Below are 17,016 nucleotides of genomic sequence, written 5' to 3' on the forward strand. Positions count from 1 at the left end.
GTGAGATAGACAACAAATTAGGGTGCAAGAAAACCTTCAAATGATTAATAAAGACAGTATTAAAGATACAGTTATCAGAGAAGGAGGCAAAATAATTTTCTATAGCTAATTTGATTGGACAATGCACTTTCCTTTGCATGAGTTTCTTTTAACAAATTTTTAATTCTTCTGAAACATTGTCAGAATTTCCCTTTTATCCTTAGTGAACAATTTAGGCTCATGTTTTATGTTTCCTGTGTAGTTGTCTTCTGAAAATCATTTTTTATCTATGAATAAGCTGGTTTACATAAAGATTGTAACCTATACCCTATAACTACAATGGGAGTTGGTGATGGACAGGGAAGCCTGGTGTGCTGCAGTCTATGGGATGGCGAAGAGTCAGACACAACTGAGCTACCGAACTGATCTAGGAATCAGAAGAAAAAAACCCACATAATTTCAAACACCTTACTTTATATAAAGTGAAAATGAGTGTTATCTTTATGTTTAAGTACGCTTGTAGATATTTTGCATTGGAACATTCAGTGCACCTCTACATTTTTATTGTTACTCCCATTTCATCATTAAATTTCTACAAAGATTCTATTATACTGAATTATCTTGATTGTAGGATTCAGCTATGTTGATGGTATCCTAGAGTTGGCTTCTTATTGCAATAGTCCCCGTGAATGATGCAGTGATTTCTTTCATACTAGTGGATCATTTATATTCCAAATGCCTGTTCAAAAATATTTGCAAAATTCTGGGTGCATCAGAGTGGATGGTTAGTGTTCTTTGTCACTGTAAAGTACGTGTGGAAGAGCATATAGTAGGATAAGGACAAATAGTAAATAGATCCATTTTTGTTTCCTCATGTTTGCATATTTACCATATTTATTCTCTGGTTTTACTGAAGAATTTTCTAAGCTGCATGGCCATTTTGTGACAATTATTGTAGTTAAAGTTAGTAAAAATTATCCTTAAACACACTTTCCTAAGCAGATAGATAGATAGATAGATGTCAGTATTTCAGTACTCCAGAAGCAAATGGAGGAGTAAGGATGCTTCATTATGAAATGAAACTTATATTTGGGAATTCCTATCAATTGTGATACATGATGTCCTATTACCTGGCGCCAATAAGGGTACTAATGGCAAGCCATATATAAAATGTTAGTAATGCTTAATATCTCTGTTAATATTAGATGACATCTACATAAATAGAAATTCTAATGTTTTCCCTAGAACTCAATATTTTGTGCATACTGTGGAGTCCATGACTGTTGAAAATATGACCCTAGATCAAAATAGTGATATAGGATATAGGTTATAATTTTTATGTAAACCAGCTTGAATTCCAATCCTGACTTGGACAGGAATTGGCAGTGTTTAGGTGGATTCATTTCGATATTTGGCAAAACCAATACAATATTGTAAAGTTTAAAAATAAAATAAAATTTAAAAAACAACAACAACAACAAAAAATGTTTCTATTTGGCAAAATCTTCAGATCAGATCAGATCAGTCGTTCAGTCGTGTCTGACTCTTTTCGACCCCATGAATCGCAGCAAGCCAGGCCTCCCTGTCCATCACCAACTCCCGGAGTTCACTGAAACTCACGTCCATCGAGTCAGTGATGCCATCCAGCCATCTCATCCTCTGTCGTCCCCTTCTCCTCCTGCCCCCAATCCCTCCCAGCATCAGAGTCTTTTCCAATGAGTCAACTTTTTGCATGAGGTGGCCAAAGTACTAGAGTTTCAGCTTAGGCATCATTCCTTCCAAAGAAATCCCAGGGCTGATCTCCTTCAGAATGGACTGGTTGGATCTCCTTGCAGTCCAAGGGACTCTCAAGAGTATTCTCCAATACCACAGTTCACAAGCATCAATTCTTCAGCACTCAGCTTTCTTCACAGTCCAACTCTCACATCCATACATGACCACAGGAAAAACCATAGCCTTGACTAGAAGAACATTTGTTGGCAAAGTAATGTCTCTGCTTTTGAATACGCTATCTAGGTTGGTCATAACTTTCCTCCCAAGGAGTAAAGGTCTTTTAATTTCATGGCTGCAGGCACCATCTGCAGTGATTTTGGAGCCCAGAAAAATAAAGTCTGACACTGTTTCCACTGTTTCCCCATCTATTTGCCATGAAGTGATGGGACTGGATGCCATGATCTTCGTTTTCTGAATGTTGAGCTTAAAGCCAACTTTTTCACTCTCCTGTTTCACTTTCATCAAGAGGCTTTTTAGTTCATCTACACTTTCTGCCATAAGGGTGGTGTCATCTATATATCTTAGGTTATTGATATTTCTCCCTGCAATCTTGATTCAAGCTTGTGTTTCTTCCAGTCCAGCGTTTCTCATGATGTACTCTGCATATAAGTTAAATAAGCAGGGTGACAATATACAGCCTTGACGTACTCCTTTTCCTAATTGGAACCAGTCTGTTGTTCCATGTCCAGTTCTAACTATTGCTTCCTGACCTGCATACAAATTCCTCAAGAAGCAGATCAGGTGGTCTGGTATTCCCATCTCTGTCAGAAATTTCCACAGTTTATTGGGATCCACACAGTCAAAGGCTTTGGCATAGTCAATAAAGCAGAAATAGATGCTTTTCTGGAACTCTCTTGATTTTTCCATGATCCAGCGGATGTTGGCAATTTGATCTCTGGTTCCTCTGCCTTTTCTAAAACCAGCTTGAACATCAGGAAGTTCACGGTTCACATTTTGCTGAAGCCTGGCTTGGAGAATTTTGAGCATTACTTTACTAGCGTGTGAGATGAGTGCAATTGTGAGGTAGTTTGAGCATTCTTTGGCATTGCCTTTCTTTGGGATTGGAATAAAAAGTGACCTTTTCCAGTCCTGTGGCCACTGCTGAGTTTTCCAAATTTTCAGGCATATTAAGTGCAGCACTTTCACAGCATCATCTTTCAGGATTTGGAATAGCTCCACTGGAATTCTGTCACCTCCACTAGCTTTGTTAGTAGTGATGCTTCCTAAGGCTCACTTGACTTCACATTCCAGGATGTCTGGCTCTACATGAGTGATCACACCATCGTGATTATCTGGGTCATGAAGATCTTTTTTGTACAGTTCTTCTGTGTATTCTTGCCACCTGTTCTCAATATCTTCTCCTTCTGTTAGGTCCATACCGTTTCTGTCCTTTATCGAGCCCATCTTTGCATGAAATATTCCTCTGGTATCTCTGATTTTCTTGAAGAGATCTCTAGTCTTTCCCATTCTGTTGTTTTCCTCTATTTCTTTGTATTGATCACTGAAGAAGGCTTTCTTATCTCTTCTTGCTATTCTTTGGAACTCTGCATTCAGATGTTTTTATCTTTCCTTTTCTCCTTTGCTTCTCACTTCTCTTCTTTTCACAGCTATTTGTAAGGCCTCCCAAGACAGCCATTTTGCTTTTTTGCATTTCTTTTCCTTGGGGATGATCATGATCCCTATCTCCTGTACAATGTCACCAACCTCATTCCATAGTTCATCAGGCACTCTATCTATCAGATCTAGGCCCTTAAATCTATTTCTCACTTCCACTGTATAATCATAAGGGATTTGATTTAGGTCATACCTGAATGGTCTAGTGGTTTTCCCTACTTTCTTCAATTTCAGTCTGAATTTGGCAATAAGGAGTTCATGGTCTCAGCCACAGTCAGCTCCTGGTCTTGTTTTTGCTGACTGTATAGAGCTTCTCCATCTTTGGCTGCAAAGAATATAATCAATCTGATTTCAATGTTGACCATCTGGTGATGTCCATGTCTAGAGTCTTCTCTTGTGTTGTTGGAAGAGGGTGTTTGTTATGACCAGTACATTTTCTTGGGAAAACTCTGTTAGTCTTTGTCCTGCTTCATTCTGTATTCCAAGGCCAAATTTGCCTGTTACTCCGGGTGTTTCTTGACTTCCTACTTTTGCATTCCAGTCCCCTATAATGCAAATAACATCTTTTTTTGTTGTTAGTTCTAAAAGGTCTTGTAGGTCTTCATAGAATCGTTCAACTTCAGCTTCTTCAGTGTTACTGGTTGGGGCATACACTTGGATTACTGTGATATGGAATGGTTTGTCTTGGAAACGAACAGAGATCATTCTGTCGTTTTTGAGATTGCATCCAAATACTGCATTTCGGACTCTTTTGTTGACCATGATGGCTACTCATTTCTTCTGAGGGATTCCTGCCCACAGTAGTAGATATAATGGTCATCTGAGTTAAATTCACCCATTCCAGTCCATTTCAGTTCACTGATTCCTAGAATTTTGACATTCACTCTTGCCATCTCTTGTTTGACCGCTTCCAATTTGCCTTGATTCATGGACCTGACATTCCAGGATCCTATGCAATTTTGCTCCTTACAGCATCGGACCTTGCTTCTATCACCAGTCACATTCACAGCTGGGTATTTTTTTGCTTTGGCTCCATCTCTTCATTCTTTCTGGAGTTATTTCTCCACTGATCTCCAGTAGCATATTGGGCACCTACTGACCTGGGGAGTTTCTCTTTCAGTATCCTATCATTTTGCCTTTTCATACTGTTCATGGGGTTCTCAAGGCAAGAATACTGAAGTGGTTTGCCATTGCCTTCTCCAGTGGACCACATTCTGTCAGTTCTCTCCACCATGACCCGCCCGTCTTGGGTTGCCCCACGGGCATGGCTTAGTTTTTTGAGTTAGACAAGGCTGTTGTCCTAGTGTGATTAGATTGACTAGTTTTCTGTGAGTATGGTTTCTGTGTGTTTTCCCTCTGATGCCCTCTTGCAACACCTACCATCTTACTTGGATTTCTCTTACCTTGGGTGTGGGGTATCTCCACGGCTGCTCCAGCAAAGCGCAGCCATTGCTCCTTACCTTGGATGAGGGGTATCTCCTCACCGCCGCCCTTCCTGACCTTCAACGTGGGATAGCTCCTCTAGGCCCTCCTGTGCCAACAAGCCACTGCTCCTTGGACGTGTAGCCTTAATAACACTTGTAAGAAATATTAGCTTCTTTACTGAATAGGAAAGGCAGGTACTGACATGCTGCATAATTGCATAAGATAACATAGCTCGTAAATAGTAGGAATGGAATATGAGCCAAAGCAATCCATTTTTAACTTCTACAATATGCTGCTGCCCAAAATCCATATCACATTAATATTTACTCTTAGGCTTATTGTTAAGATTCAGTAACATGTGAAACATTAAGAATACAGTTTAACACATGATTTTCACTCATTGCATTCTAGTTATTGTAATAGACACTTTATTACCACATGGTTGAGACTACATGTGGAAAGGAGATGAGAAGAAGGGCCGTGATATTCATAGAGAACTGAAACTAGGGACTAAGAAACAGCTTGAAAGTATCCCAAGGTATTAACCATCCTGTCTCTAAATCACTCTTGAGGTTTGGCTGCATCTCTGCTTGAATTTTCTTTCTTAATAAAGGAAATTCTTAAATTAGAAGCTTGATGATTTCAGTATCCCATTCACCATCTTTTACATTTACTGTAATCACTTTGCTTACCTGGTGGCTCAGATGGTAAAGAATTCGCCTGCAATGTGGAAGACTTTTGCTCAATCCCTGGGTTAGGAAGATCCACTGGAGAAGAGAACGGCTACCCACTCCAGTTTTCTGGCCTGGAGAATTCCATGGCAAAAAAACCTTGCAGGGTACAGTCCATGGGGTTGCAAAGAGTCAGATGAGCAACTTTCACTTTCAAATAAATAGTCACTCTGTGTTGCTTATTTTGTTCAATAAAATCCCTAAAGTGTGAAAAGAATGAAAGAAAAAATAATGAATGAAGGCAGGAAGGAACCAAGTTCAATTTTGACCATAGAGTGAAATTTCATAAGTAAAAAAGAGCAAACAATGTTTATTTAGCATAAAAAACAATGGCATATAAAATGGAAAATATGAGCAATTTTACTGATAAAATGTATTCAGATACTTAAATTTACTTTAACATTTGGAAACAGTAATATTACATGAAACACTATTACCAAATGTCTCATAAAACATTTGGATCAGTCATTATGTGTATGCGTGTATATATGTGTGTATGATTGCCTACCTTTTGCTTTTCAAAAGTTCCCTCGTGACTCAGACGGTAAAGAATCTGCCTGCAAGGCAGGGGATCTGGATTTGATCCCTGGGTCAGGAAGATGCACTGGAGAAGGGAATGGCAAGCCACTCCAGTATTCTTGCCTGGAGAATTCCATATACAGAGATGCCTGGCAGGCTATAGTCCATGGGTAGCAAAGAGTTGGACAGGACTGAATGGCTAGTGCTTTCACTTTTTGAAAGAATACAGGAAGAATTCTTATCCCATAATGGAAACAACCATAACAAAAATCACATGGAAAATCCCACGCAGCTCACCTAATTTATCTGGACATCTGTTACTTCATAAATTAGGTAAATTGTTAGCATTAACATACTGAAGGCAAAGCAAAACAGATTGTTAAGAGTTTGTTCCAGTTCATCTTCCCTCACTTGGCCTACAGATGTTTGACTTAAGGTAATTGAGTTTGGAATATCTCTTGTAGTAGGAAATGGCAATGCACTCCAGTATTCTTGCCTGGACAGTCCTATAGACAGAGGAGCCTAGGGGCCTACAGTCCATGAGGGTGCAAAGGGTCTGACAAGACTGTACAACTGACTGTGCATACACACACACACACACACACACACCTGATATGAAAACCAATCTCATGTTTCTTAAATACCAAATTTAGAGAAAAATCTTTCAGTAAAGACAGAATAACTACTTGGCATCCCTTCTACTGTGAGGAATATTGGGGTGCTTTATACCAGTGGGAAAGCCTTAGAAATTTATATTTGGGATATTTTTCTAATGTCAAGTATTTTCCCAGTTTTTGAATGAGAATATATAATTAAAAGCAAAGTCCCATAGAAAATGGCAAGGAGTGAACACTATTGGGTAATACAATATGTGTTCATTTAAAAAATGTATTTTATTTTATTGAAGTATAGTTGATTATAGTTGATTTTCAATGTTGTGTTATATGTATTAATTATTAATTGGGCTTGCCAAATGAGAACTGTTGAGTCAAGAAATATAGATATAACTAATCTTTTATGTATATTCACAATTAAATGATTCAATTATTTAGATATTCCATGCATCTTAATGGCTGAAAACTTTTTATTGGTTATCTGATCATCCACACATTTGGAACATAATTTATTTCCTAGGAAACCTACACAAAACCAAATAGAATTATTACTTCTAATTAATCTATTTTTTTTTTAAATCCTACAGCACCAGCATGATACAAAACCAACTACTTATTTGAAACTAAACAATGGCTTTTCTGTATAAAACTGAATGTAGAGAAATAAATAAACCTTTTTTGTGGTATCTGGATTAATATTTTTATTGTTTCTTTTACATCTGGCAGTGGAACTTGAGGGAAGATGCATGTATTTTATCTTAAAAAACAGTGACACATAAATTTTGAACTCAGCTGGGTTATTTTCTTTTCTGCTTAAGTTACTTTATTAGAGCATTGGCAGATTTCTTTGTTGATAACTTTATAGTCTTGCACATCATATTTAATAATACAAAAAGGAATCTGTATGACCAGTCATGATATAATCAATATCATGTGAATAACAATGTTCAATTACTTCTTGAAGTTTTAATGCCTCCATCTGTCTTTAGTTCACTTAAAATAGTTAATATTCTCTTGTTTTTCTCTTGTCATTTAAGCCATACAGGCTAGCCTATGATGGGTATATGCATCCCTGATAATACAACTAACTATTAGAGTTAAGAGAGGATATGGGAGAGTAATACTCTATTGTGTATATGTACCACAGCTTTCTTATCCATTCATCTGCTGATGGACATCTAGGTTTCTTCCATGTCCTGACTATTATAAACACTGCTGCAATGAACACTTGGTACATGTGTCTCTTTCAATTCTGGTTTCTTCAGTGTGTATGCCCAACAGTGGGATTACTGGGTCATATGGCAGGTCTATTTCCAGTTTTTTAAGGAATCTCCACACTGTTCTCCATAGTGGCTGTACTAGTTTGCATTCCCACCAACAGTGTAAGAGGGTTCCCTTTTCTTCACACCCTCTCCAGCATTTATTGCTTGTAGACTTCTGGATCGCAGCCATTCTGACTGGCGTGAAATGGTACCTCATTGTGGTTTTGATTTGCATTTCTCTGATAATGAGTGATGTTGAGCATCTTTTCATGTGTTTGTTAGCCATCTGTATGTCTTCTTTGGAGAAATGTCTTGCCTGGAGAATCCCAGGGATGGGGGACCCTGGTGGGCTGCCATCTATAGGGTCTCACAGAGTCGGACACGACTGAAGTGACTTAGCAGCTCTTCCATTCTGAAGGCTGTCTTTTCACCTTGCTTATAGTTTCCTTTGTTGTGCAGAAGCTTTTAAGTTTAATTAGGTCCCATTTGTTTATTTTTGCTTTTATTTCCAATATTCTGGGAGGTGGGTCATAGAGGATCCTGCTGTGATTTATGTCGGAGAGTGTTTTGCCTATGTTCTCCTCTAGTTTTATAGTTTCTGGTCTTATGTTTAGATCTTTAATCCATTTTGAGTTTATTTGTGTGTATGATGTTAGAAAGTGTTCTAGTTTCATTCCCAGCACCACTTGTTAAAGAGATTGTCTTTAATCTATTGTATACTTTTGCCTCCATTTGAATCAGTTCTAATGAGGTGGATGAAACTGAAGCCTATTATACAGAGTGAAGTAAGCCAGAGAGAAAAACACCAATACAGTATACTAACGCATATATATGGAATTTAGAAAGGTGGTAACGACAACCCTCAACACAATGCTAGCAGAGTGACTACAACAATACATTGAAATAATAACACACACAAGTGGGGCATATCCCAGGGATGCAAGGTTTATTGAATATATGCAAATCAATCAGTGTGATCCACCATATTAGCAAATTGAAGAAGAAAATTTAAAAGAAAGAAAATTAAAGTGTCAGTCACTCAGTCATGTTCGACTCTTTGGGACTCCAAGAACTGTAGCCCACCAGGCTCCTCTATCCATGGATTTTCCAGGCAAGAATACTGGAGTGGGTAACCATTCTCTTCTCCAATGGATCTCCTGGCCCAAGAATCAAACCTTTGTCTTCTGCATTGCAGGCAGATTCTTTACCATCTAAGCCACCAGGGAAGCCATATGATCATCTCAATAGAAGCAGAAAAACCTTTTGATAACATTCAATATTCATTCAGTTCAGTTCAGTTCAGTCACTCAGTTGAGTCCGACTCTTTGCGACCCCATGAATCGCAGCAAGCCAGGCCTCCCTGTCCATCACCAACTCCTGGAGTTCACTCAAACTCAAGTCCATCGAGTCAGTGATGCCATCCAGTCATCTCATCCTCTGTCGTCACCTTCTCCTCCTGCCCCCAATCCCTCCCAGCATCAGAGTTTTTTCCAATGAGTTAACTCTTCGCATGAGGTGGCCAAAGTACTGGAGTTTCAGCTTAGGCATCATTCCTTCCAAAGAAATCCCAGGGCCAATCTCCTTCAGAATGGACTGGTTGGATCTCCTGGCAATCCAAGGGACTCTCAAGAGTCTTCTCCAACACCACAGTTCAAAAGCATCAATTCTTAGGCACTCAGCTTTCTTCACAGTCCAACTCTCACATCCATACGTGACCACTGGAAAAACCATAGCCTTGACTAGACGAACCTTTGTTGGCAAAGTAATGTCTCTGCTTTTCAATATGATATCTAGGTTGGTCATAACTTTCCTTCATTAGTGACTAAAATATGCAAAGAATGGCTATAGGGAAAACCCACATCAACATAGTAAAGGCCATCTATGACAAACCTCGGAGGAGGCAATGGCACCCCACTCCAGTACTCTTGCCTGGAAAATCCCATGGATGGAGAAGCCTTGTAGGTTGCAGTCCATGGGGTTGCTAAGAGCCAGACATGACTGAGTGACTTCACTTTCAGTTTTCAATTTCATGCATTGGAGAAGGAAATGGCAACCCACTCCAGTGTTCTTGCCTGGAGAATCCCAAGGATGGCGGAGCCCGGTGGGCTGCCGTCTATGGGGTGGCACAGAGTGGGACATGACTAAGCGACTTAGCAGCAGCATGACAAACCTACAGCTAATATTATACTCAATGGTGAAAAGTTGAAAGCATTCCCCCTATGATTAGCAACAAGACAAAGATGCCCACTCTCACCACTTTTATTCAGCAGAGTTTGGGAAGTTCTAGCCACAGCAATCGAAGAAAAATAAATAAAGGGCCTCCAAATTGTAAAAGACAAATAAAAACTGTTGCTGTTTGTAGATGACATGATTTTTATGCATGGAAGATCCAAAGATGGCACAAAAAACCACTAGATCTCATCAATGAATTTGATAAAATTGCAGAATAGAAAATTAATATACAGAAATCTATTGCATGATATTTGTCTTTGCCTTACTTCACTTAGTATGATAATCTCTAGGTCCAATCATATTGCTGCAAATTACATTATTTCATTCTTTTTAATAGCTAATATTCAATATATATATGTATACATATATATATATACACACACACACATATGTAATGGAATATGTGTGTATATATATAAGTTTTATCCATTCATCTGTTAATGAACAGTTCAATTGCTTCCATGTCTTGACTACTGTAATAGTGCTGCTATGAACACTAGGGTGCATACATCTTTTTGAATCAGAATTTTCATCTTTTCCATATATATGCCCCATAGTGGATTTGTGGGAGCATTTGATAACCATTTTTAGATTTTTAAGAAAACTCCATACTGTTTTCCATACTAGCTGCACCAATTTACATTCCCATCAACAGTATAGGAAGGTTCCCTTTTCTTCACACCCTCTCCAGCATTTATTACTTGGAGACATTTTTTTCGTGATTGTCATTCTGACCCGTGGAAGGTGTTAACTCATCGTAGTTTTGATCTGCATTTCTCTAATGATTAGCACTGATGAGCACCTTTTCATCTACCTATTGGCCATCTGTATGTCTTCCTTACATAAATCTCTATTTAGGTCTTCAATACATTTTTTGAAAGAGTTGCTTTTGTTTGTTTGTTTTTATATTGAACTGTATGAGCTGTTTCTGTATTTTGGAAATTAATCCTTGTTGATCACATTGCTTACAAATATTTTATCCCATTCTGTAGGTTGTATTTTAAAATTTTGTTTGTAGTTTCCTTTGTTGTATAAAAGCTTTTAAGTTTAATTAGGTCCCATTTGTTTATTTTTGCTTTCGATTCCACTACTCTAGGTGGGTAGTGGTGGTTTAGTTGCTGAGTTATGCTTGACTTTTGTGACACAGTGGACTATAAACTAAACACATTGAATTAAATCTTAGTTACTGAACCAGAATCAAAGCAGCATGTGTTTCCAGACCTGTTTATGAAGACTCTGAAAAATAAAACAGGAAATTTGAGAAGCTCTCAGTAAGGTACCACCTTTGAGTCTCAGTTTTCTGTGATATTTTAATTAATCTTTTTAGGTAACATTTTACACAAATTAATGTTTCTATTCTAAAAGAACATTGACTTTTTTCTATAATTAATTTATACACATATCTATATAATAGTGATCTTCAAAAATCATAGAAATATTTCATTGTAAATATTAGCTCATTTTCTTTTTATTTCAATATATGACATTGCACTAGTTTAAAATAATGGGCAATAAAGCTGTATTTCACAATGAATTAGTATATTAATTATGAGAAAAATCAGGCCAGCCAATGCTTCTTCTTCAGTTTCCTTGAAATTTCAATGAATGCCGTTTTACTCAAAAGTAGAGAACATTTTCAGATATCAAATAATAAGTAAATGTCCTAATTATGTGTGATAAATACACTTTATTGAAATTTGAATGTCTACTTTTATCAGTTGCTCTCAAAATGCTTTATGCAATTGAATTGCATATTTCCCATGCAATTAGTTGCACATTTTTCTTTCTATTGATTTAAAAATAACATATGCAAATGATTAAGATTATTTGAGGGAAAATATTATGTAAGAACATGCATTAAGTATATGGAGAGTCAGTGGAAATATATGCTATAAGTCTGACCTCAGTGATACATATCTGTAAAATCCATGCTCCTAAAATACTGTTTTTAAATTTCTAGGACTTAAAGGATATGTATGCAGATGAAAGAAACTTTCCATTTTGCTTGCAATTCATTAACACTACTCACAGTAAGTCAGTACTAGTATAAAGACTAGAGATGTCTTCAAGAAAATTAGTGATATGAAGGGAATATTTCATGCAAAGATGGGGACAATAAAGGACAGAAATGGAATGGATGTAACAGAAGCAGAAGATATTAAAAAGAGGTGGCAAGAATACACAGAAGAACTATACAAAAAAAATCTTCATGACTCAGATAACCATCATGGTATGATCATTCACTTAGAGCCAGACATCCTGGACTGGAAGCATCACTACCAACAAAGCTAGTGGAGGTGATGGAAATCCAGCTGAGCTATTTCAAATTCTAAAAGATGATGCTGTGAAAGTGCTGCACTCAATATGCCAGCAAATTTGGAAAACTCAGCAGTGGCCACAAGACTGGAAAAGGTCAGTTTTCATTCCAATCCCGAAGAAAGGCAATGCCAAAGAATGTTCACTCCCACACAATTGCATTCATCTCACATGCTAGCCGGACAAGGCAATGGCACCCTACTCTAGTACTCTTGTCTGGAAAATCTCATGGCCAGAGGAGCCTGATAGGCTGCAGTCCATGGGGTCGCTAAGAGTCGGACATGACTGAGCAACTTCACTTTCACTTTTCACTTTCATGCATTGGAAAAGGAAATGGCAACCCACTCCAGTGTTCTTGGAGAATCGCAGGCATGGGGGAGCTGGTGGGCTGCCATCTATGGGGTCGCAAAGAGTCAGACACAAAAGCGACTTAGCAGTAGCACATACTAGCAAAGTAATGATCAAAATTATCCAAGCTAGCTTTCAATAGTATATGAACTGAAAAGTTCCAGATGTTCAAGCTGGATTTAGAAAAAACAGAGGAACCAGAGATCAAATTTCCAATATCCACTGGATTATAGAAAAGTCAAGAGAATTCCAGAAAAACATATGCTTCTGCTTTATTGACTATGCCAAAGTCTTTGACTGTGTGGATCACAACAAACTCTGGAAAATTCTTAAAGAGATAAGAATACCAGACGACATGACCTTCTTCCTGAGAAATCTGTATGCAGGTCAAGAAGCAACAGTTAGGACTAGACAGGGAGCAACAGACTGGATACAAACTGGGAAAGGTGTACTACAGGATGTATATAGTTACCCTGTTTATTTAACTTCAATTCAAAGTACATCATACAAAATGCCAGGCTGGATGAAGCACAAACTGGAATCAAGATTAACAGGGAAAGTATCAATAGCCTCAGATATGCAGATGACACCACCCTTATAGCAGAAAGTGAAGAGGAACTAAAGAGCCTCTTAATAAAAGTGAAAGAGGAGACTGAAAAAGCTTCCTTAAAACTCAACATTCCAAAAACTAAGATCATGGCATCCAGTTCCATCACTTCATGGCAAATAGATGAGGAAACAGTGGGAACAGTAACAGACTTTCTTTTCTTGGGCTCCAAAATCACTGCAGATGTTGACTACAGCCGTGAAATTAAAAGATGCTTGCTCCTTGGAAGAAAAGCTATGACAAACCTAGACAGCATATTAAAAAACAGAGATATTACTTTGCTGACAAGTTCTGTCTAGTCAAAGCTATGGTTTTTCCAGCAGTCATGTATGGATGTAAGATTTGGACCATAAGGAAAGCTGAGCACCAAAGTATTTACACTTTTGAATGTGGTGTCAGAAAAGACTCGAGAATCCCTTGGACTGCAAGGAGATCAACCAGTGAATCCTAAAGGAAATCAGTCCTGAATATTCATTGGAAGGAATGATGCTGAAACTGAAGCTCCAATACTTTGGCAACCTAATTCAAAGAACTGACTCATTGGAAAAGACCCTGATGCTAGGAAAGATTGAAGGCAGGAGGAGAAGGGGATGACAGAGGATGAGATGGTTAGATAGAATCATGTTTGTGCAAGCTCTGTGATTTGGTGATGGACAGGGAGACCTGGCCTCCTGTAGTCAATGGGGTCGAAAAGAGACACTTTTGAGCAACTCAACTGAACTGACCTGTAAAGCCACTACCAATGCTGAATTAGCAAGTTCTAAATCATTGCCGTAACAGGAAATACAGTGTTAAATTCTAAGCCTCTGACCAAAGTACTTGAGTCAGTTTATCAATACACAACCTTGTTTCATTGGTCGTTCTCTTTAATGATACCTTGTTTAAGATAAATTATTGCTTCATTAATACTGAATTCATGGACAATAGCACAGTTACTCCTGCCTGAACAAATCTTACCTGACACATGTATTTTCTCTATGAGGCACATTGCAGATTTCTTAGCCAGTAGGAACACTAAACAGCACTTCAGCATTATGCTTGGGGGGCATTTTAAACAATGAAATTACCCTCAGAAAACACAAAAATGTGAAAAATATTTCACTGAATTGATCATGAAAAGTACACTTACATTTTCAGAGTTGAAACAAGAAGGCAAATATTACCCTGTGTCACCCCAGCTAGGAACTTGAGACACAAGACACTCTTTTCCTGCTCTGCCCATGTCCAGGAGTGCAAAGTGTGTACTGATTTGGAAGTTACAAGCACAATGTAGTGAGTAGGTGAATTTACAAGTACAGAGTCCATGAAAAGTGATTAGCTGTGCTTTTATTCTTAAGTTATCATCTGTATACCGTTGATTACAAAACTACTCAAACCTTGACTGAGTCCTTGGATCCAGATTGTAAATTCCTTGAGAATTTCCATTTCAATGTGAATTTTAGAAATAATCCCAACTTTCCTCAAATTGAATTTTTCCTCTTAAAGAGCAAAATCTAACTTTCTGTATTCTGAATAGTATTTTAAATTAAAAAAAAAATCACAATCAGCTTGAAGCTTTATTCATATTTTATGCTTCTATCTTTAATATGAGCCTCTAAGATCTGGCCTCAATTTTTCCATTCTTTTCCCTTACTCTTTAAACTCCAACCATTAGGATGCATTTAATTTCCTCAATATGCAATGTTATTTCTGGTCTCTGAGTCATTAAGCAACTTGTTTTCTCTGTGTTTGAAACACCTTTTACCCTCAACCTCTTTAATCTATGTAATTGGCCATTCTGCCCTGAGGATTTGTTTTACATATCACTACTTCAGAGAGACTGTTCTTGACTTTAAGGACTGTTTAGAACCACCTTCTTATATACTAATCATTGACTTTGACAATGCTCATTATAGTTGTAATATTTAGAGGGTTTAATTTTCATTGTTACACACTCAGCCTGGAAAAATATAAATGATTATATTCAGTTATTTAAGAAGCATTCTGCTTTTCGGCTACAAACCTGATGTCACTCAACTTAATCCTGCCACTCTTCCAATAAGATCAGCTATTTTAAGATTATATGATACTAATTGTATCAATTAAATTTAGTGTGCTGAAAGAGACTGCAAAATATAGAGAAGCTTTACTCATTCAGCAGTAAATTATCTCTCAACAACAGAAGTCTAGACAGTTTAGATTTACTTTGATCAAGTAATCCTGTGATCCAGTTCCCCTTTATACTATAGCTCTAACATTTCTGATCAGATCATCCTAAACTGCCTGTTTGAAGCTGGGTTTCCTTTGTATTTACATTATAGCCTATCAGTTGAGTTGCTCAATGTGTCCAACTCTTTGTGACCCCATGAATCGTAGCACGCCAAGCCTCCCTGTCCATCACCAACTCCCAGAGTTTATCCAAACTCATGTCCATTGAGTCAGTGATGCCATTTAACCATCTCATCCTCTATCGTCCCCTTCTCTTCCTGCCCTCAATCTTTCCCAACATCAGTTTTTTCAAATGAGGTGGCCAAAAATACTGGCACTTCAGCTTCAACATCAATCCTTCCAATGAACACCCAGGACTGATTTCATTTAGATGAACTGGTTGGATCTCCTTGCAGTCCAAGGGACTCTCAAGAGTCTTCTCCAACACCACAGTTCAAATGCATCAATTCTTTGGCACTCAGCTTTCTTTATAGTCCAACTCTCACATCCATACATGACCACAGGAAAAACCATAGCCTTGACTAGATGGACCTTTGTTGACAAAGTAATGTCTCTGCTTTTGAATATGCTATCTAGGTTGGTCATAAATTTCCTTCCAAGGAGCAAGCATCTTTTAATTTCATGGCTGCAGTCACCTTCTGCAGTGATTTTGGAGCCCAGAAAAATAAAGTCAGCCACTGTTTCCACTGTTTCCCCATCTATTTGCCATGAAGTAATGGGGCCAGATGCCATGATCTTAGTTTTCTGAATGTTGAGCTTTAAGCCAACTTTTTCACTCTCCTCTTTCACTTTCATTCTTTGGCATTTCATTTCTTTGGGATTGGAATGAAAACTGACCTTTTCCAGTCCTGTGGCCACTGCTGAGTTTTCCAAATTTGCTGATGTATTGAGTGCAGCACTTTCACAGCACCATCTTTTAGGGTTTGAAATAGCTCAATTGGAATTCCATCACTTTCACTAGCTTTGTTCGTAGTGATACTTCCTAAGGTCCACTTGTATAGATATATACATACAGGGAAAATGACTTATTTACATGGTAACCGTGTGTTTAATGGTCTGATAAACTTCGAGACTATTCCAAAGTGGCTATATTATTTTATATTCCCACAGATCCTAATACTTAATATCTAGATTATCAGTCTCTCCCATTGGAATTAGCACACTTATTTCTAGTCAAATTTCCTTGTGATGTCCTTGGCTTTAGTATTGTGGCAATGGTGGTTTCAGAGAATGAGTTGGGAAAGGTTTTCTCAATTTTTCTTAAGAATATTTTGTAAAGATTTGGTATTTGTTCTTTTCCAAATGCTGGGTAGAAGTGTGTCCTGTAAATAAAGCTGGTTCAAGTATTTTGTCTAGTCTGACAGTATTTGCATTTGGTCAGACTATTT

Source organism: Bos javanicus, chromosome 2 (assembly GCF_032452875.1).
Source record: "Bos javanicus breed banteng chromosome 2, ARS-OSU_banteng_1.0, whole genome shotgun sequence".
Lineage (NCBI taxonomy): Eukaryota > Metazoa > Chordata > Mammalia > Artiodactyla > Bovidae > Bos > Bos javanicus.